At 37.7% G+C, this 23,079-nt stretch overlaps 1 protein-coding gene across 3 annotated transcripts in view; it reads left to right on the plus strand.

Moving 5' to 3' along the window:
- Positions 1 to 23,079, plus strand: part of Tet2 (tet methylcytosine dioxygenase 2) — a 135,669-nt gene that overhangs the window by 20,527 nt on the left and 92,063 nt on the right. Inside the window, exon 1 of one of the 3 annotated variants that reach the window (XM_074041477.1) lies at positions 2,008 to 2,258. The exons of 1 other annotated variant lie outside the window; for it this stretch is intronic. The gene's annotated coding sequence lies outside the window, so the exon portion shown is untranslated. Of the gene's footprint in view, positions 1 to 2,007; positions 2,259 to 23,079 lie in introns of those variants that run through there. One more of the 3 variants, XM_020182771.2, reaches the window with a different exon arrangement.

Here is a 23,079-nt window from a genome sequence, read left to right on the forward strand (position 1 = left end):
AGTCCAGTATTGAAGGGAAAAAAAAGGTGTATTTGTTAATACTGTCGACCTCAGTAACACATTAGTGAACAGCTAGAAAACATGGAAATTTAAGTTCACATGGAATGCTTAGGGAAAACAAAACAATTTTGCTTGTTCTGTGCAAAAATCAAGAATCTGCTTCAAAGTGGAATAAACAATGTTTCATTAGAACATACTTTAAACATTCTTCTCAGTAACAGTGTAAAACATAGAAACAGTTCCCCTTTTTAGCACTTCACAAAGAGGAAATATTCCAATTTTATAAAATTAGGGGAAGGCCACTTTTTTCTTTCTTTTTTTTTAAAGATGAGAGCTACTATGTTGCCTAGGCTAGCTCAGAATTCCTGAGTTCAAAGACACAGGAGTAGCTAAGACTTGAGATGTGCTCCACCCTGCCCCACTCAAGGCCTCATTTCTAAAGAAATTACAGAAGTGTCCCTTCATCACCTCCACCACCCAAAACTGGGCTATTCTATAATACAACTAGTGTTGACTTAAGGTTATCGTGATCACAACAGATCCCATAAAAGATGTGCCCAAATTACCTATTTAAAACTTAAATGTCAGCAATGTGAGAACTTCTTAAAGACGAAGGGTATATCCCCCAAACAACTCTGATATAATTCATAAGACCTTTGTTCTTTATTTCATCTTAAAGAAAGTTAACTCTTAGAAAACGAGTAAAACTACTCAGCAATAGAAAGGAGAAACTGTCAAAGGAGCGGACAGAGCCCAGAACATCAAGGAAATTAGCGTCAGTTATTCGGTATTCAGCTCTTTATGGAATGGTTTCTTCGTTACTTCATAACACGCGTGGAGATGTCCTCAAAATAGAGGAACTTATGGGAAGCAACTTACACATCTGAAAGTACAGCTTTATTTCTTAGGAGCGAGAGGTAGAGGATCACTGGTGAGAAACTCATCTTGGATCTGTGAGACTCCCTCCCTTTCGCAGCGCACATGGCAAAAGTAAACACAAGGTGGGCTGGGGCGGGGAGGGACAGCACTCTGTCAATTTCCTACTTTGTGCAGGCTTTAAAAACATGGGGCCTAAACGCACTAAGGGCAAGCGCTTGGAGAAAATGGGGAGTACTTTTGCTGAGCGAGATTAAAGCGACAGGGAAAGAAGAGAGGATGTCAGGGCGCGAGTAAGTGGACCTAAAAGAGATGAGGGTGCAAGGCCAGAAAGGGGAGGTGAGTGCGAGTAGGCGCGTCTGCAAGGATAGGTGCAAGGCGGTGTATGGGGTGGTGTTGGGGCGCGGGGACGCGTGCGGGGATACCTGCAAGAAGCCGAGTGATCGCGCGGGCGCAGGGACCAAGTGGATGCGCGCCGGCAGGCGGGGGGCGGGGGGCGTGGGGCGTGGGGCGTGAGCGCGGATACCTGTAAGAGGGTGATGGAGCGCGGGACCAACCAAAAGTTTCAAAGGGAAATAAATCTGCGCTCTCACATCCATGTCCTGGCATCCTCGCCACCTCCCTGTTGATGCATACCCCGTGCCTTGCCGTGGGAGCTTAGACCTGGCCATGGGTGGAGGGTCCCCCAAAGAGCCGAGACCCAGGGGATCAAGGTTCCAGGTCCCCAAGGGCTGGACCCTTCGCCTGCTCTTGGCACTCGTCCCCGCCCCGCGCGCATCCGGGCGCACCGCTCCCCCTCTCCCTCTCCCTGGAGTGGAGACAGCCCCGGCCTCGACTGCGCGCCCCATTGTACAGTGCCCGGGTGCCGCGGGCCATTCCGCGGGACGCCTCGGGCAGGGGACGGGTTCCCCGGGAGCTGGGACTGAGGGCCCTAGGGCGGCGGCAGAGGCCGGGGCGGAGCTGGAGAAGACCCGGGTGGTGGAGGAGGAGGAGGAGGAGGAGGAGGTGGAGGAGGTGGAGGAGGCTCGTGCAGTAGAGGAGGAGGAGGAGGCCGGGGCGGAGGAGCAGAGCCGGCGGCAGTGGCAGCGCCGAGAGCCCGGGCGGCCCCCGCCGCCTCCTCGCGAGCCAGCGAGCGAGCGCCGCGCGCCCAGGCCCGGCTCGCATGCGAGTCACGTCCGCCCCCTCGGCGCGGCCGCCCCGAGACGCCGGCCCAGCCGAGTGATGAGAACAGACGTCAAACTGCCTTATGAATATTGATGCGGAGGCTAGGCTGCTTTCGTAGAGAAGCAGAAGGAAGCAAGATGGCTGCCCTTTAGGATTTGTTAGAAAGGAGACCCGACTGCAACTGCTGGATTGCTGCAAGGCTGAGGGACGAGAACGAGGTCAGAGCGCTTCTCTTTTGCGGCCAAACTCTCTCTTTCCTCTCCTCCTCGCTTTCTCTCGGGCTTCCAGGGACTGGGGAGCAAACCTTGTAGTGTCACCCACAAATAACCAAGAGGGAAGAGGGAAGCTTCACAAATTACTGGAGCTTCTTCAACATGGCTGACAAATATAGTTTTAATTCCGCCACCCCCCCCCCTTAAATTTGTAGTTGTGTGTTCTCTTGTCTCCCCTGCTAATGCTCGTCCCCTCCTCACCCCGGAAACTTACCTCCGGCGAGCCCGTTTCCCGGCCTTTTATCCTCGGGAAAGTGATTTTTTTCTTTGCTATCCCTTTTAAATTACTTCAGTTTGGGGGACACCACTTCCCCCTTTAATCCTCTTCCCCCTTTCCTTGGTGTAAGTCAGATGAGGTCCTCGTTTCTCCCAAACCACCCCGGAGAGCACACTGACGGGGTGCTTTTCGACTCTTTTATCTGTGTAGGGTTTGGATCTGAGTCTGGGTTTGGGTCTGCCCCTTTCTATTCTCCTGTCGCCTTTTGAGGACTGTAGTAAGCAAATGTCACAGGAGTGGAATAGGAATACACGAAGTAGAGTTTTGGCTTTTTCTTAAGTCCGCGCGTTTTGTTAGTGGCGCTGAGTAAGAGAGGAAAGAATAGTTTCTCGGGTCCCCCAGACAAGACCAGAACCCACTTTTCTCAAGGTACCTACGCTCTGCGTGGGCTGTGCCTGCCAGCCTGGGAAATGTGTGTAAGAGAATTTGTGGGCAAATCTGTGTCCTGGCTTTGTGCTTCTCCCGAATCAGCTTCGTTTGGTTCTCTGGTAAGTGACAGGCAGACACAAAGGCAGGCGCAGGCCCGAAGGGGGGGAGCGGGGGGCTAAGGGTTGAGAGTTGGAAGACTGCAAGGTCAGGGGCGCCTAAAGAAATAAAAGCCAGTCCCAGCGTAGAAGTGGAGATTTCTAACAGTCCCATCCAAATTTTTCTTTCTCTCTTGCTTCTCTCTTTGGTCTTTTATGTGTCTGCCTTCCTCTGTGTTCATATTCTCTCTCTCTCTCTCTCTCTCTCTCTCTCTCTCTCTCTCTCTCTCTCTCTCTCTCTCTCCTCCAAGCACACACTCATCACTCACATTTTGCTGAATCTTTTCACTGGGACTCCTGTCTACTGTTATTACTAGTGTTATTAAGCTAACATGGTTTCTATGGAGAGAGTTTGCTACCTATGACAAAATAAAGTGTGGCCTGGATACACTTTGAATAAGACATATGTGTTATATATGTGTTATTTTCTGGTTATCCCCCTCATGATATGCTTTTAACTGCATTATTTTTTTTTTTGTCTTGTGTAATGTTTAAGAATTGAAACAGGATTATTTTCAGGTTATTTGCTTAAAATTTAGTGAAATATTTTAGTTGCCTTTCTGGGAAGTAGAATACATCCATGAATTCAAAATCTCAAGTTACACATTGTACTTTCCCCTCTTCAATCAGGGATTATAATGGCAAAATCCAGATCCAAAAATATTCATCAGCAAAGGATCCAACATAGGAATAAAGTATATGGTAGGAGAAGTTGGTTTGGTTTGGCTTAAGACTGTGGGTATTGTTGCCTGCCTAAGGAAATCATTACATTTGCATTTTAATGGAAAGTTGAAATATGGAAGGGAGTTATATTTGTCTGCATGTTTGCTGATGAATTTCATAATCAGTTTGGAATAGAATATAAATGTCAAAGTAATAAATATTTATTTTTAAAATGTTATTAAGCAGAGTAGTGTTTGTGAAGAATGAGTCAAACAAGTTCAAGAGATATTTATTGAATTAAAAGGTGGCTATTAGAAAAAGCACAGTAATGGATTTTGCTAAATAAATCACATTTGCAAAACTACTTGTCCTCAGTAGTTCAGGTTGTAACTCTTATTTTGATTTTTGGAAAAGTGGTTATGTTTGCTTTAATCATTGATACTAGAGGTTCTTTCACTTGACTACAAGGGAGAAGCATTACTCATCTCCGTGGAAGACAAGCTGCTCATTGGTTAGTGCTTATTTTGCCCTAAATTATAAAGTACTGAGAATTTTAGCATAAATCTTTACTGTTTGCTGGAAAACTATGGCTAAAATTATTTCAGAATTAAAAATAAAAATCTTTTCTTTTTAAATTTTTTTCCCTAACAGATTAGTATCTTAACTGCTTCAGGGGGAACAACTTTTCAAATGTTTTGGTATTTACTGTTGCAAGCTATTCAACTAATAATAGTTACAATGTTGCCCATTCAAATCAATAAGTAAGATCACCAACATTGGTTAATAATTTTGTTACCATGAAGGCTTATTCTTTCCTACCATCAGATATAGACTATTTTGTTATTTTATTCATCTTACTTTTATGATGAAAATGGTTACTAATATTATTTTAGGGGTTTCAGTGATTCTAAGGAGGAAATTTTTATATTGACCAATCTGAATAAAAATAATGGTTTCTTTTAGAAAGAGAAGATATTTGAATAAATGTGGGATAAAAAGTTTACAATAAGACATAATCTCAGCTCTTCAATGATCAAATATATAAGAGTACTATATATGTATGATAACATTTGTCAGCACTGTTTCAAAAAAATCCATAGAACTGCCTTGGTTGATTGAGTTTTAGAAGAGTATCTGAACAATAACAAGATTGATGACTTTTTTTTAAAACCACAGCATTATTTTCCTTATTGAGCTAATCATTAATGAGAAATTAACTGGTAATGAGAGAAGTCCCTTGCTTTGTTTTAATTCACTCATTTGTCAAACTCTCTTTAGTACTTTTATTTGGTTTATGCCAGGAACTAACTAGGAACCAGGAACCAGAGGGATAGATTTTTTTTTTTTTTTTTTTTTTTTTTTGGTGGTGCTAGGGTTTAAACTTGGGTCTTCTTGCTTGCTAGGCAGGTTCTCTACCAGTTGTGCCACTCAGTCAGCCCTTTTTCTGTTGGGTATTTTTGAGATAGGGTCTCTTAAACAGTTTGCCGGGGGCTGGCTTTCATCCAGAGTCCTCCTGATATTCTGCCTCCTGAGTAGCTAGGATCACAGGCATGACTGGTGCCCAGCATAGACACAGTTTTGATGCAGTGGCATGTTGTCCTAGGTATTGGCAGGTCAGCACACCTCCAGGACAAGTGAAATATACTTGCTCAGATCTTGTTATAACAGACTTCCAACTGGGCACTGGATTTACTTTAGGCAACAAAAACTGGAGTTGGTGTTTTGGTTTCACTTGTTGAAGTTAGAAATTGTGTATCAATTTCTCTAAGACTCCACCCACACAGTGTTGTAAGTCAAATGTCACTATTTCCTTATTTGCTGACCTCAATAAGAAGTCCTTCTTATGATTCATAGACACACCTAGCAGAAACTCTATTTTCCATCATGTCCTAAGTGCAAAGTAGCAAATTCTAATAAAATTAGCTTGAAATAAAATGTCTTAGACAATTATGAATGTTTGATTCTCAAGAAGGCCAATGCTTTAGAATGTCTAATATTTTAGAAAATATTATTAGATCTTTTAATGTTGTAATTGCTTCTAATGCAAGTTCAGTTGTTTTCATAGAATTTGTAGCTATGACATATTGCTAGAGAGACCCCTCTTTGTTTTGTAAATAACCAGGTAAACTATTTTAATGTAATTCTTTTCTAATATGGAATTAGGCAAACACTTTGAGCCAGTTGTCAGTATTGGTTTATCAAAATAATGCTTTCTCAAGAATTATACCACCATTGCATAGTAGTTCTGAAGGGTAGTTAACAGCACCACAGCCAACAGCAGGCAAGTATCTCCCAAGCCAACTTTACAGTTGGAGCCTTAACTGTGGGAGCATCCACTTGCCAAGTAGAACTGGTGGTTAGCTTGGAAACCATGCTGAAGATCACAACCACAGTGATTTTGCCAAATACACAGTATTTACTTGGTCTAGAGCTGCAATTTCTATTTCAACTCATTGCCAAAAGTGAGTGAATGCTGTGACATTACTTATTGAGGTATAGTACATCTGTTGGTTGGTATATAGCAGGAGACAAGGGTTCCAGAAGGGGAGGAGGTAGAGTGAGAGTTTGTGAATCACAGTGACCACAGCAAAAAAAATTATGTGTACTTGATTATTTACAGCCTTATTCTCATCCTAGAGTGTACCTTGCAGAGAATTCCTGACTTAAGACAGATAATCTTTTCTCAATAAAATTCATTTTGGTTGCCTATTTCCAAGTAGTAAATTCTATCAGATTTGACTTGTAAATGTAGTTACGTGTGTCATGCTTTAAGATGTAGAAACAGGTCTGGGGACATGGCTAAAGTGGTAGAGCACCTGTCTAATAAGCATAATGCCCTGAGTTCAAACCCCAGTACCACTAAAAAAAAAAATGTAGAAACAAATAGTAGGCTAATTTTTAATTTTTTTGTGGAAAAATAAATTCAACCTACCTACCTGCAGTTTTAAGAATTTGGAACTCAATGTTTTATACTCATTGAAGGTTGTTACTCAAAACTAATACAACCACATTCTAAATATTTTGAGAGTTAAAATAAGGGATGACTAGCCTGTAATCCTAGCTACTCAGAAGGCAGAGATCAGGATGATTGTGGTTCAGAACCAGCCTGGGGAAAATAGGTCTCTCAAAACACCCATCACAAAAATGGGCTGACAGAGTGGTGCAAGGAGGAAGCCCTGAGTTCAAGCCCCAATGCCACCAAAAAAGAGGAAAAAAAGAAAGGGATGACTAATAAACTGAGTTGAAGTATTTTTGAAGGACAAATTATTACACAAAACAAGTAGATTGTTTCACTAAAAATACTATAAATGTTTCTTTTCTTCTTTCCTTTCTTTTTCTTTCCTTTCTTTCTCTCTCTCTTTTCCTCTCTTCCTCTCTCTCTTTTTCTTCTTTCCTCTCTCTCTTTTCCTTCTTGCCTTCCTTCCTTCCTTCCTTGCTTCCTTTCCAGTACTGGGGCTTGAACTCAGAGCCTACACCTCAAGCCACTCCACCAGCCCTTTTGAGTGATGGATTTTTTTCCAGATAGGGTCTTAGGAACTGTTTGCCCAGGCTGGCTTTGAACTGTGATCCTCCTGATCTCTGCCTCCAGAGTAGCTAAGATTACAAGCATGAGCCAGCGGCACCTGGCCAAATGTTTCTTTTAAATTAGAGTTATTTCTGTCTATTGGGTAGGAGTTACTGATTTCTATGTTTTGTATTCCTTAATAGAACCTAGTAAAAAACAATGTCATTTAACTAGAAAATGTACAATCTATTCTGAAAGCATAAAAAAATAATATAAGTGGTCTTGGTGATGGTGATGATAGTAGGTATGATGGTGCTTTTTCCTTAATACAACTTATATAGAAAACAGCAGTTGCCCCCATTAAAGCTCCCCCTCCCCCTGTAAACATATAATTTGATGATTTTTAACAAATTTATACCAGGATCACATTTTTAATTGAAATTTTATTGAGGTAATTGTAGATTCATGCAGTTGAATAATAATGTAAATTGATCCCATCTGCACACTGCCCAATGTCCTCTATAGTAACATTTTGCAAGACTTTAATGTAATATTACAACTAGGACAGGGCACCAGTGGCTCCTGCCTGTGATCCTAGCTATTCAGGAGACTGAGGTCAGGAGGATCAAGGTTGGAAGCCAGCCCCTGGCAAATAGTTCAGGAGACCCTATCTCAAAAAGACCCATCACAAAAAGAGGCTGGTGGACTGGCTCAAGGTGTAGTGCCTTGAGTTCAAGCCCCAGTACTAAAAAAAAAAAAATACAACTAAGATATTGACATAGATAATGTATAACAATTTTTTGGTGGGATTAGAACCAGGGCCTCACACATGATAGGCAAGTGCTCTATACTGAGCTAAATCCCCAGTTGCAGTTTGTCAATCTTTTTTTGTTTAATTGTTTGCTTTTGTTGTTGTTGTACTGGTGCTTGAACTCAGGGCCTACACCTTGAGCCACTCCACCAGCCCTTTTTTGTGAAGGGTTTTTTTGAAATACGGTCTCAAGAACTATTTGCCAGGGCTGGCTTTGAACCACAACACTCCTGAACTCTTCTCATGAGTAGCCAGGATTACAGGCATGAGCCATCAGTGCCTGGCTGTTTGTTTGCTTTTTGAGACAGGGTCTTGCTGTGTGTCACCCAGGGTGGCCTCAAACTCACCACTTTCCTGCTTAGCCTACTGAGCACTGGGATTGCAGGTGTGTACTGCCATACTTCACTCTCAGACTACCAGTCTTATGCAGATTTCCCATTTGGGTTGTACTCATTCTTTCATGTATATACTTTGTTCTATACCATTTTGTCACATGATCCTGTAATTTTTTAAACACCTTTTTCCTGGAAACAGAGAAGTTTAGCACATTTTTATTCCATCAACCATGTGATTATGCTATTCAGTCTTAACAAAATTTGTGTATCAGAATGTTTTTGTTTTCTGAAGGTTGATTTTTTCATAGAATGCCTTTTGTGTTCAAAATACCATGACACTGTAAGTTGACATCAACTCCCTAGACAGGTAGTAGTATTCTTTCTAAGGATGAGGTAACTAAAGCACAGTGCTATTAAATAACTTAACTCAGACAGCCAGTATGTAACTTAGCCAGTATTTGAATCTGGGCAGTTTGTCTCTAGAGTCCAGTCTTTTAAACACTACGGAATATTGCTTCATTATCAAAAGTGTAGCTATAATGTAGATGTGTAACACAGAAAAGTCATGGAGACTTAAAATGCGTACACTTGCCCACGCAGAAAGTTGTACACAAATGTCCATAGCAGCATTACTAACAATTGTCAAAAATGGAGATAACCCAAATATCTATCGCCTCATGAGTGGATAAACAAGCTGTGGTGTATCCATACAGATGAATGTTTTTCATCATTGTAAATGAATGGATTACTGATAAATGCTATTACATAATTGAGCTTCGAAAGAAGTAACAAAAAGCCATGTATATTATCATTTTATTTATATGTAATGTCCAGAATGGCAACTCCAAAGAGACAGAAAGTAAATTATTGTTGGAACCTTGAAAAAGAGGGACAGGGAGTGACCACTAGTAGGGGTGAGTTCTTTGGGGAGTGATGCAGATGTTCTGTAACTAGGGAGCAGTGGCCATAGAACATTACGAATATACTAAAAAACACTGAATTATAGTTTTAGATGGCTGAATTTTTATTCTATGTGAATTATAGCTCCATAAAACCATTATAACATGCATATGCTTGAATTAAGATATTTGGGTTTGAGAAATATCTCATGTTTCATGCTAAAGAAGTATAGGTGTTGTCTGAGTCAAATGAGGCCCAGCATCTCTTTCTAGGAATATGGCACCAGTGATTTTTTATATGGGTAAATTGCCTTTCTCTCATAGGTGAAAAGGATACTTAGTTGCACAGAAGTTGCCATTTGTGTTTTAATTTCAAAGAAGAGCCTTCAGGAGTTAATATAGAATGATTCACTAGATAATGGATGAGGTGACTTGATGAACAGGGCTTAATGTATGATTGTAAGAAATATTCTCCAGTATTTTCAGTTAGCCCTTTTCCAACTAGTTTATCAGATAAAACCCAGGTTTTAAGAGGAATGTCTGTAAAAATTGCTATCCTTACTTAAACTGCTTCCAAATGTGTAGTTAAATGTAGAAGAAATCTCTACATGGAATATTTTAGTGACATGAATTTTTTTGTGCATTAAATATCTTCTCCATGAAAACAACAGGACACTTGGAGGACATAAAGTAGGTTTCAAAACTTTGATTTTGTTAACTTTATTCTCCATTTATTGTCATGTTTCAGATTTCAGTAACAGAGTATCTCATAGGGTTTAAGCAACTAGTTTCATTTCTGTGAATTGTTATTGGGTCATATTGTAGATGTAAAATAAGATTGCAAAGGAAATTGCTCTGCAGTAGTGTTTGTGATGCCAGCAGAATGGGAGATAGAATGATGATGGCTTTTCACAATATTATATAAACATAGGTAGAAGTTTTATAGATTTGTTAATGATAGAATGAGTGCAGATTTTTACTGCTAGTTGGATGAAGTTAGGACTTGTAATTTTGGATGCACAGGGTGAATTTGAATTTCTGACCTTACGTAATTCTAGATACCAGACATTCTTCTTGTGCAGTGCCTTTCTCCCTTTTTATTCTGATGAGACTGCTGGATTGCTGCCAGTTGGATCCTGTACCTTGGGATCATCACTGATAACTAGTGTGGGGAAAATTTGCTGATTTGACAGCACTGAGCATTAGGGTTCAGAGACAAATGTAACTTAGCAAGCCCAAAACCCTGTTCAAACCCCAGTGTTGCCAAAAATTAAATAGAGACAAATTTGAGGCACACATTATATTCAACAAGGAGTAGTTTGAGTGTCGTATAGTTGCTATGATTACCTTTTCAAGGAATAGCTATACAAATATCACGGAATTGTATTTTAACTTTAAGGGTGTGATCAACGGTTACTTGAAAATTTGCTGTATATTTGCGAGAAGCACAAGTTAGGACACCCATGTTAGTGTCTTTAACCATTCAAGAACTTGCTGTTGTAGTTGTTATGGAGAGCAGTAGATTCTGGTTTTTCTACTCAGAGAAATGAGTGGCTTAATTGTTTTGACCATCTCATTTCTCTTAATGCTTTGAGAACCACTTCAACTGGCAATACTTTTTTTGCATGAGTATTTAAAAAATTTTTGAAGTTATTCACTAAGTTTGGGTGTAGTACAGTATATCTGCTTCCTAGTGTACTTTCAAAAACTAATTTTTTGAAACAAATTAGGAATATTTTTGATTTCTTGTTGAAACTGCTTTTTGTAAATAATTTTTGTGTAAGGTACAGTATAGTGAAAAGAAAATATTCAGTTGCTAATTTTTTGCTAATAGGCAACTGTTCAGAGAAAATTATCTATTTATTTAGGTGGCACTGGGGTTTGAACTCAGGGCCTCATACTTGAGTGACTCCGCCAGCTCTGTTTTCAGAGAACAGCTGAAGTTAGGCATAGATAGACATAGACAGGCAGGCTGTCTGCAGTTAAGGTATGCTTTATAGTTCAAGGCCAGCCTGGCATTTTAAACAAACAAACAAAAGTATGTAATACATAGTCTCGATGTTTTTAGTTTGCTACTTTGGCTATTTTGAAATTTGTCACAGTTCTGTGGCTGCTGCAAAATAATGATAACTTTAATTAGGATTGTCATGTCTCATTAACCATCGCTAAAAACTGCCTTATCAAATCACTTTCTTTCTTGACAGAGTATTAAATTTAGTTTCTATGTCTAGATTATACTTTAATGGAAACTATTCATGCAGCTTTCAAATAGGTTTTTATTGTAGTATTTTCTCCTGAAATTGGTGTTGTTTTGTCTCAAAATAAAAGGAAATGGCTTAAATAATGATATTAAAAGCCAGGCAATATGAAATGATATGAGCTATTCTTCTGGTTTTCTTCCCTACCTGCACTAAGAAACAAGGTTACCCATTTAAAAAAATACCTTGTTAGTGGTGCTTCTTCTAAAGTATGGCACCCGAGTCTGACAAAAACACAACGATGCCACGCCTAGACTCCATCCTTAACCTACTGCCTTAGTCCTGTTAATTTATTTTTAAATCTGCTTGTTCTTTCAGCACTTTTCCCACTTTTGTTTGAAGTCTCTTTCTTTGAAGTTATAGAATCTTCATATTTGCCATTGGCCATAAAGTTCTCTCAGTTCTTTTATAACCTTTCATGATTTTTGTATTAAAAGGATCACTTTTAACTGCCCTCTAATTAGTCAGAGGATTATTAGCTTTTTGTTTGTTTTACTGCATACATTACAGCAGAACAAGAAACCATTTCTGCAAATAAAATGGCTGATAGTTTGTAAAATTAGAGTGATCATCTTAAAAAGTGAATTCAGTTATTAAAATATTAATTTACTTGTATTCCTGTTTTACTGTACTGAATATAACCAATGAAAGGAGAAATGCCATAAGTAAGTACTTCTCAAATATGAGGAAAGAACAAATTCTTCAACTTGAAAATTCCACATATTTATTTTAGTATCATGTGTAGTCTAGATTTTACCTATCTTTGTAACAGCAGTCAAATAAATAGTTCTTTTTGTATTAAGAAATATTACTTAGAAGTTGAAATTTAAATAAGGTTGTATTTTAATTTTAGAATTTGCTGCCACATTATTATTAGTAGAAAAATGTTGACAGAAAACAAAGCCAAACATTTTGTTACTGGCTCACCTTATTAATGGCTGTAATTTCATTATGTAAAAATCAAAATTGGGGTGGTTGGACATTTGGCTACTAATTTTGGGAACTAAATTTTCAGTATTTTGAAAAGATGTTTACTCTTAAACATGCGATTCTTATTTCAAATAGGAATTTTTTTAGACATCAAATAATTTTTGTATAATTTAAAAACATTTTACAAAGTGAATTTTTCAAGTGTATATGGGATATAAGACATGCCATTTTAGATGAGTTAACCATACTTAGATTTTGGAAGTTGAAATTTTAAAAATACTTAGTTTTTAACTTTTATGGTTTGTCATGGTTTTCCATGCTTTAAATAATCCTCTAGATTATGAGAATCATTTCACGTTTAGGAATAAAAATTTAGTTTTTGACATTGTCGTATTTCTCTAGTATTGGTAAGAATTCAACACTTAAGGAATGAATTTACCTCTTTCCTACTCACAAATTATAAAAATATTATAAATATGCAGATGAAGGTAAGATCTGAAATAAGTCAGTAAAATATTAAATTATTTTTCTCCCGACCAGTACTAAAAAGGTCATGTTGTACTTTTGTGTGGATATAAATTGTCACTTTGTAAATTGTTTGCCTACTTAGTGTCTATCTCCATTGATGTATAATCCCCACCTTGTATTTCAGTTCACATTGATGTAAATAAGAAAAAAAAAAGTAAAAGTCTTGGGATGAGAGGAGGCAGAATATACATTTAGAATGCACTGTTGAGATTGCAAAACATGTCCTAAACTGAATTAGTTAGGTCAGTTAAGTTTGATCCTGATAAAGGAAGAAAGGAACGCAAAAAACAGGAAAATATTTGGACATTTTTCTTTTTCTTCTTATAATTTTTTTAATAAAGGAAAAAGAAAATCCCCTGTGGAGGTAATTCCTTGACATCCACCAAATGCATGTTTTTAGGTCCACAGAAATAGGTTTGTTTTTGGAAGTTGATGCTTTCGTGTCTTCTGATTGCATAGCAGTCACATCAACATTTGACACGTGGGTACCGTGCACATGGCAGCACTATTTACAAACACTGCCCTAGGATTCCAGAGACTCTTATGTAATCGCCAGAGAGAGTGTGCTTTGTGTGTCCCTCCCTGGCAGAGGTATCAACACAGTTTAATTCACAGTCAGGGAGCCCTTGTCTGGCTGGCTCTGACAGGGTCATGAACTTTGGTTCATCAAGGTGTCTAAATCAGAATCTGCCCAACGCAGAGTTTTCCTACCAAAACCCCAAAGGCTGTGCCTGTAATACAGGATTCATGTTTTTGCCTACTACAGCCAACAGAACCAGACATGCCAAACCTTTTTTTGGGTAGATTATGCCTTGATTCTGATTGTAGTTTGTACTACCACTTGAATGGACTGTGCCTCCTGCCTCCTAGCCTCATAAATGTCTTTAAAACAATGTATCTTCGTATTTGTACCTGCCTTGAAAAGCAAGAGAATTCATGATCAGACTTTGCAAAGTGGATACTATGACGGAGAACAAGAGCACTTAATTTATTCACTCTCACTATCCTCTCTTTCTTCCCCTCCCCCCTTTTGGTAATTCCCCTTCCTTCATTTGTAATTCCCTTTACCAATCTCCCCTTCGCCCCACCTCCCCAACCCTCCATTGTGATTCTACATCAAGACCTGGGGTTAAAACAACAAAAATAAAGCCTTAAGCTTCTAAGGAAATTGGTCCTCTTTTCCCAGATTGATTTTTAGAATTCTTCATTTACATTTAACACTAAAAGACACTCTTGATCTAAAAAAAAAAAAAAAAAAAAATCAAGCACCAACAAAGTATATTATATGCACATATGGAAGTCTCACAAAGAAACTCCTTTGTATAATTTACATATACTAATTATAGATATGAAAATAAACAAAGCACCAAAAATTTAAATGTGTAATCCTGTAGTGTTTACTGGTATATTCATTTGGTTGTAAGAAGACTGGTTAGAATATTTAAAATATAAGCAATTTTGAGTTGTTTTTGTATTACATCTAATGATCATTTTAGGTAGATGTCATCACTGATCATCCAAAATTAGAAGCCTTCTGGCTTAACAAAGAGTTGAAATTAGACCATCAAAAGATGAACTTGTAGTTAATTTAAAAGTTGGCTTGTTTAAACTATTATTTCATATAATCTTTTAAGTGATTACATTACCTTTCTAAAAATATGAAAAATTAGAGTCCTTGAAATGTGTTTCCATAAATGGCAGGAATATTTTCCTAAGAGATAAACTAAGCATCAAATCTATTTTGTTTCGAGAAATGTTTGGTATTAGAGAATATTAAATCTAGAATCATTTTAGAGATAACCTGCCCAAATCCATTAGGTACATGAGACTCAAATTTAGTTTTGGCCATTTAACATCTGAATTTGCTCTCATTTGGAAGAAATTGCAAGACTGACTTTAACCAACACAGTGAAATCTAAGGATGGATGTTTTTCATTTGTGTTGATGAGGGGAAAAAAAAAACCCTTTTGGATTTGAAAAGATAAAACTTGGTGTTTGTCAGATATGAGTTACTATTATACATTTCTAATGCACTGAATTAAGATGTGGCAAAAATAGGTTATAGAATTTAAAAAGCTATTTTCACTTGTTTATTTGCTTTTCATTCTTTTGAGCTAGACGTGATACATTTATCTTAATCACCTTATACTCAAATAATGAAAGCCTGTGAAATTACCTATGACCATTTTTTCCCTCTTCACACAGCAGAGCCATATCTGAACACTCTTAGCCTTTCACAAGAATCATGCTATCTTATATTAGAACATTAATATTTTCACCTCCATCCTTTGTTGGACAGAAAAATCATAGGACTATCAATTAGAAGTGCTCAGAGGTTGATTATAAGTTAATGCATTTCTGCTTTAAAAAAAGGATTTAAGTATAACTTTCATTTTATTGTAGTTTCATTTGCTGGGGGAAGCATGCAATAAGCATTGCTTTATTTGATGCACCTGAGTGGCAACTATCTACATTATAAAATATCAAAATTGTAGATTGAATATGAAAGAAGCATATCAAGCAGCAGTGTTGAAATCTTAGGTTGGTTATCCCTTTTCAGTATGTGTGTGTGTTAAACTGTTGATATATGAGGTTAAGTCCTCTCTGGTAGAAATGGCTAATTAAACAGACTGAACAAAAGTATCTACAAATATAAATGAAAAAATACTGATGTCATGCATTTTTACAAATATCTGGAAGGTACAGCATACTTCATGGTCCCAGTAGAAGACAGCTGAGGTATATACATGCTCCCCCCATAACTTCGTGATTTGGTAATGTAAAGTTTGGTAGTGGGGTCTTCAATTATGAGTTCCACACTATGCGTCTGCCATCCTATGTGGTCAGACACAGGCACTTTAATGTATACCAATGTTCCAGAATTTTGAAGACGATTATTTTAGCATTGGAGGATGGTGTTCTGGGTCTCACAAACTGTTTGATGACTTGGATCATAGAATATTGCTACAGAATAAGAAAACACTGGCTGTAGTAAATTTGACTGGAGGAGAAACGTGGTAGACGCCTGAAGCAAGCAGGCTTGCCTACCACGTTGTTTATCTTAAACTATCATTGCCAACTGAAGGAAAGTGCTTTGAACTTAAAATATTAGCCTTTTTTATGCTTATTTAAAAGTTAATTTTTCCAAGTATCATCTCAGTGCATTCAATGCTTGACTTCTGGTTTTTTTTCAATTTTGTTTCATCGTTTTTACATTTACTTACATGTGTATACTTTATTTTGGCCACCTCCCTCCCACCCCCTCCTTTAACTGGGACAAGTGAGTAAGCACTTTAATATTCAAGTGCTGGAAGTGACAAAGCCCTGAAGACTATCACTCTTTTCATAATCTTTTAAGAGCTAATCTAGTACTTTAGATTACCCTGATAATTTATGCCCACATAGAAACAGACTGTTGGAGTTAGAACTGTGTTTTCTCTTGATTGAAAAGTGTTGCTCACCCATTATTTCTGTTCTTTTGTTGGTTTTTTTTTTTTTTTCTGTTTTTGTTTTTTTCAGTATTGGGCTTGAAGTAAGACCCTGTGCTTGCTCTATCACTTGAGCCACACCTCCACTCCTTTTTGCTTTTAGGATTTTTGTTTATTCATTTGTGTTTGGTTTTTCTAGATACTGTTCCAATTTTGCCCTGGCAGCAATTCTTCTACTTTGCCCCCCAAATACCTGGGATTACAGGTGTGCACCACCCTGCCTGGCTCTATTTTTAAAAATCACCAATTCCTATCACATATAGAAATGTGTTCCCAATGTACTGAATAGATTTGTCTACAACTGTTTTGCTTAACAGTGGAACTGTGTTTAATTATCTCTGCAATATGAGAAAACCCCTCTTTATCTGAGAGATTTATGACAAAGGAAAAGTGAGAGTTTTGGAAAGTATTTAATAATAAAGTGATGGTATTTGCTCAAATAAATACCAGCAACAGCATTTAACTTGGAGAAGAACTTTAGAAAGGTGACAGAGAAACACGTAAAATGAGAAGACTAATAAAATTTACAATGAATAATAAACACTTCCACAAATATGAAAGCTTAAAGATTTATTTCAAACTGTTTCCTATTTGTAGCAAATTATCAAAAAACTTTTTCCTCTACCTTTTTTTGAGCTTTTTATATTTTTTCCTGGACCGTTGGTTTAATTATGTGCATGTATGTGGGTTTGAAATGTTTTTGTTTGGTTTTTTGTGCTGGGGATTGAACCCATGGCCTCACACATGCTAGCTAAATGCTCTACCCCTCAGCCAAATTCCCTGTCTTGATTGCTTTTTTTTGTATGTATGGTAAACTATGTTACCCACAGTTAAGGACATTAATGACTCTCTAGACCATCCATTGCATTTTCAAAAGAGAAAAGGGAAGAATGGGAAGGTAAAGTCAGTTGCCTTTAGTTTGTTTTCAGATACATATTCTTGGTAAGTTTGCCCAGGCTGGCATAGAATCTCTATCTTCCTACCTCTGCCTCCAGAGTAGCTGGCATCACAGGTATGTGCCACCATGCCCTGCTTATTTTTGACATACGGTCTCACTAACTTTGTTGGGGCTTGTCTTGAACAGGTATCCTCTAGCTCCACCTCTCAGGTACAAGTGTATACCACCATATCTGGCCCAAAATTTTTTAATAAAAAATCATTATATTCTAGTTTGCATGTATAACTAATTCTCTGCTTTGCTGCTCAGTTCTAATTGAAAAAAATACATCATTTTTAATGTGGTTGTAGTAAATAGAACTCAAGTGGTATGATTGAACATGTAGAGAAGGAAGATTGGTCCTGACATTAAGACTTGGTTTATTCCAAGGGTAATATTTTAAACACTAAGATAAATGGATTCTTTTTTCTTAAATCCATTCAATTCCTCAAAATTATGCCATATTTTAGTTTCCTTCATATTTGGGCTTAGCTTTTCCTGTAAGATTTCAATTTTTAAAAATTCTTATTGCCTCTTTTTTTTTTTTTTTTTGGTGGGACTGGGATTTGAGCTCGGGGCTTCATGCTTGCAATGCAGGTGCTCTATTGTTTGAGCCATACCTCCATTCCCTTTTGCTCTGCTTATTTGGGTTTTGTTTTTATTTTCTATTATGATATTATTATTGTACTGGAGATACATTTACAAAAATTCTTACAATATATCATAGTTGAATTCACCCTGCTCTGCTTATTTTGGAGATGGGGTCCCTTGAAATATTTGCCCCAGCTGGCCTCAAACCATCCCAATCTCATCCTCCCAGGTACCTAAGGTTACAAGCATGAGCCACTAACTTGAGGCTCTTTTGTTCTTAATAGGAAAACATGTATTTTTATCACATCATGATGAATTTTCCAGCTTCTTTTTTTTTCTTTTTTTTAGTGGTACTGGGGTTTGAACTCAGGGCCTTATGCTTGCTAGGCAGGTATTCTGCCCTTTTTTATTTTGCTGTGGATATATGTGAGATAGGCTCCCTTAACTCTTTGCCCAGGATGACTTCAAATTACCATCCTTCTAATCTCTGCCTCCTGAGTAGCTAGGATTACAGACTTGAGCCACTGGCTCTCAGCTCCAACTTGTTAACAATACCACTTGGTGAATGAAGTATTACTTCCCTCTTAAAGTCTAATTTTTCTGTTTCGACATAGAGTTTACTCTCCACATGTGTTGTCATGTTTTTCTCTGTATTTGATCCTTTTTGTCTTCTTACTGATGTATATCTCTTAAGTATTTTTAAAGTGTGGGAGATAAAGTCCTGTCCAAAATGCTTTTTTCTTTTCCCTCATTTGATAAATACTTGATTAATAAATATTTGTTTTTAGAACCATAAATTTGGAGTAATTTTAACTCAGAATTTAGAAGACATTGATAGATTGCTAACCATCTATCATGAAATATCTGATGCCAGTTCAACTCTATTTTTTAAAGATAACTTTAAAATTTCAGCTGCTTGTTAGGATCTTTATGTGTTAAGTTCTAAAATTCCACCAGAATATTTCTAGGTATAGCTCTTACAAAATTTCATCCTTAGCACTTGGTGATCCTGTACAAGCATCCTTATTCAATTTAAGAAACTTCAGAAGAGTGTATGTACACACACATATACACATATGTACATATTGGCATATCGATATATGTCTATAGTTATTGTTATATTTACATTTAAAGTGTTACTATGATTTGTTTGCTGTCTTTTAAAAAATAATAATAGTGCTAGAATCCATGATTGACTAATTTCCAAGGTTGGTGCATAGAGTTGTTAACAAACCTCAGTGTCCCCTGTTGTGCCTCAGAGTGTTAGTCCCCAGGCATAGTTGGGGACATCAGTCCTCACAATAAAGGTGCATCCTATGCAGATCTAACCTGTGACTGCCTAGTTTGAGAACCTGAAGATACTGTACTCATCTTCATATCTTTTATCTAACTTGCTGCTTAGTAACAGGCAATAGAAAGGAAGAAAAGGCAATGAAACTTAACTGTCACCACTTTCATTGCTCTTTAAAATACACCATTCCACCTTTCCTGCCCTCTTCTAAGCCCACCTTCATGTGCCACTTTGAATATTGTTATTTCCTTACAATGAGGCTTCCTGTTTCTTTGCTTCCCCTTCCCTCACCATAGTCTTACCCAACAGAAGTTCAGGAGATCATTTAAAAATGAAGTCAGACTTTTCCTCTCCTCTGCTTATAACCATCCTTGGATCTCTATTTTGCTCAGAGGCATCAAAACCTTTACTAACAATGACCTACAAGTCCTCAGGTAGATCAGCAGAGCACCACTAATACCTCTTTCTCTCTTCTTTGTTCTCTTATTTTTTTTCCTTTTTTCCCAGGGCTTTGGACAGGCTAAGCACACACTATCTGTGAGCTATTTCTCCAACTTACATTATTTCTTTTTCTTTCTTTCTCCTTCCTTCCTTCAATGGGGTTTGAACTTATGGCTTCATGCTTGCAAAGCAGGTACTCAAAAATCACATGCTCTATTGCTTGAGCCACATATCTAGTCCATTTTGCTCTGGTTATTTTAGAGATGGGGTCTCAAGAGGTATTTGCCTGGGTTGACCTCAAACCATGATTCTCCCAATCTCAGCCTCCTAAGTAGATAGGATCACAAGTGAGCACCATCAGATCCTGGCCTTCTATTTCTGATTCCATTTCTTTGTACCTTTCTCACCCACTTTGCTGTATTACTCTAATCTCCCTGTCCTTCTCTGATTTGGGAACAAGATGAGTATCTTCTTCCATATAGTTGTACATGCTATTCTCAAGTGCCAGAACATCCTTCGTTCAGATGTCCACATGAATTTGCTAACTCCTCTATCCAATGGAACCGTCACTCTTTACTTTGCCTTGTTTTCTTTCATAAGGTTTATCATAGCCAGGTGTGGTGGTACATGCCTTTAATGCCAGCTACTTGGGAGGTGGAGGCAGAAGAATCATGAGTTCAAGGCCAGCCTGTGCAAAGTTAGTGAGACACTATCTCAAAAACAAAATATAAACTGAAGGGCTAGGGGCACAGCATGTACAGGTCCTGGGTTCAATCCCTAGTACTGGCAAAAAAAAAAAAACATAAATAATAAGGTTTATCATTAGTTAACACAGTATTTGTTTTTGCTTTTCTTTTCTTTCTTTTTTTTTTTTTTTTTTTTGGCACTAGTGAGGTTTGAGCTCAGGGCCTCACGCTTACTAGGCAGGCACTCTACCTCTTGAGCCACTCCACCAGCCCTTTTTGTGTTGGGTATTTTTGCCTGAGCTGGCTTTGAGCTGATCCTGCTGATCTCTGCCTCTTGAGTATCTAGGATTACAGATGTGAGCCACTAGTGCCTGGCTCTTTTAAACCTATGTGCAGTATTTGCTCCGCCTCCTGTCCCACAACAGATGTGAGTTAAGTGAGATCATAGATACGGTTTGAACCATTGATATTTAGCCTCAGCACATAGAACAGTGACTGGCACATTGTAGACACTTAATAAATATTTGGTAAATGTATGTATGAATGAAAAAAAATATAATTGTGTTTGTATTACTGCTTTTCTCTTTCTGGCTATCAGAGCTGAGTTTTCTTGCATGAATCTTTCCCATTAGAAATTAGAGTGAGACAAAATATCCATTGAGGTGAAGTTAGGCTTTCCCATACATGTGACATAATTGTGACAAATTCCCAGGATCTTCTGGGCAAAGGAAACATTTGTAGCTAAAATACTCTACACATTGGCAACTGTTCTCTTTTCTGATATTGCTATATGTAGTGTTCTAGGTACATTTTGTATTTAAAAGGCTGTTGTGGCTACTTCAAAATATAAACATGATTGCGACACCACTTTCAATTTTAAAACAACAGATTTATAAATTGACAGGTAACTCAAGCCTCCTGCAAATGAACACTACCTGTGTTCCTCATCCTGTATGACTTTCATTTGTGTCTATGCTACTTCTAGGCTTGGAGAAATAGCACTGTTTCCAGTATTTTTTATCATCTGCTGTTATGATGAGATATCTTTCATCTAATTACTTGCTTTAGAGTTTGGATGTCCTTGCATAATTTCCATAGTGAAAAGTAGTAATAGGTAGATGATTTGTGATATACAAGTTTTCTGCTGGTCTAGTAATACCTTCTTTATTAATTTTAAAATGTCAAAAATAATAAAGCCATAGTATTTTGAGTGCAGTTTTCTTTTCTTTTCTTTTCGTGGTGCTGGGGTTTGAACTCGGGGCCTACACCTTGAACCACTCCACCAGCCCTTTTAAAATTTTTTTTGTGAAGGATTTTTTTTAAGATAGGTCTCATGAACTATTTCCCTCGGGTGGCTTCAAACCAAGATCCTCCTGATCTCTGCCTCCTGAGTAGCTAGGATTACAGGCATGAGCCAATGGTGCCTGGCTTCTTTTTCTTTCTTTCTTTTTTTGTTTTTTTGGTGGCACTAGAGTTTGAACTCAAAGCCTCATGCTTTCTAAGCAAGCCCTCTACAACTTGAGTCATTCCACCAGCAGGCCTCCATTTTTCTTTTGTTCAAAGTACTATTTTCAGACTCTGGCACATTATAAGATCATAGTTGATATTTGGTGAATAGGGTTGCATACTGTTGGAGAATTCTCACTCTAACAATTAAATGGTATAAAAATGATCATCTACTCCATGCTAGTGAAATGAAAAGCAGATTTTTTTTTTTCTTTATTTTTCACCCAGATATAGGGAACTCTTTGAAATCAGAGGAAAATTGATTTATGAGTTTAAATGTCATTGTTGATCATAATATGTAACTATATAACAATATAACAGAATCTGATGGTTCTCATTCATCTTCCATTCCTAAAACACTGACAGGAAGACGAAAATAAAAGAAGTAGAAAAAAACTCTCAAGTAAACATACTGACATGTCTTCTGTAATTCTTAAATTCTATACTGGTGCTACCAAGGTACAAGTGTAGAGCTACCACTGGTTCTTGGTAAAAGATGCTGATCCCTGCTGCCATTTACAGTGAACAGTACATTGTAGTACCTGGGATGGTGAAGAAGGTAGACCAGCAATTGTAGCTGGGAATAGACCTATCAAAAGAGTCCAGGCTTTTTTTTTTTTTTCTTCCAGATTGTTGTATTCATTTTCATATGCTTGTCTTTACTTATTTTGGAAGTTGGTTTTCTACTCTTCTTCCAAGTCTTTTCATCTTCTTCACATATCTTCAGCATGCATTTCTGACAGACAAAACAGAATTGGAATGAATTTGGTATTGCAGAAAAGGTGCACTGTTGTGTTTAAATGAGATCTTTGACTTTTCATGTGATGCTATGGATTCTTCATCTATAAAATAAAGGACATGGACAGGATATATTCTAAAATTTCACTGAACTTCAAATTCAGCTCTATGTGTGTGTGTGAGAGAGAGAGAGAGAAACACAGAGAGAGAGAGAGGAGAGAGATTTTTCAGCATATCACAGACACTAAGTCAATATTTGTTATATTGCACTTCATAAGTAACCTTGTTCTTTCCATTCAAGGAAAAAATAATGTTCCATTCAAATGCCTGTATGTTTATAAAAAACATTTCAGAACTGT

This window comes from Castor canadensis, chromosome 9, assembly GCF_047511655.1.
Source record: "Castor canadensis chromosome 9, mCasCan1.hap1v2, whole genome shotgun sequence".
In the NCBI taxonomy this organism is placed as follows: Eukaryota; Metazoa; Chordata; class Mammalia; order Rodentia; family Castoridae; genus Castor; species Castor canadensis.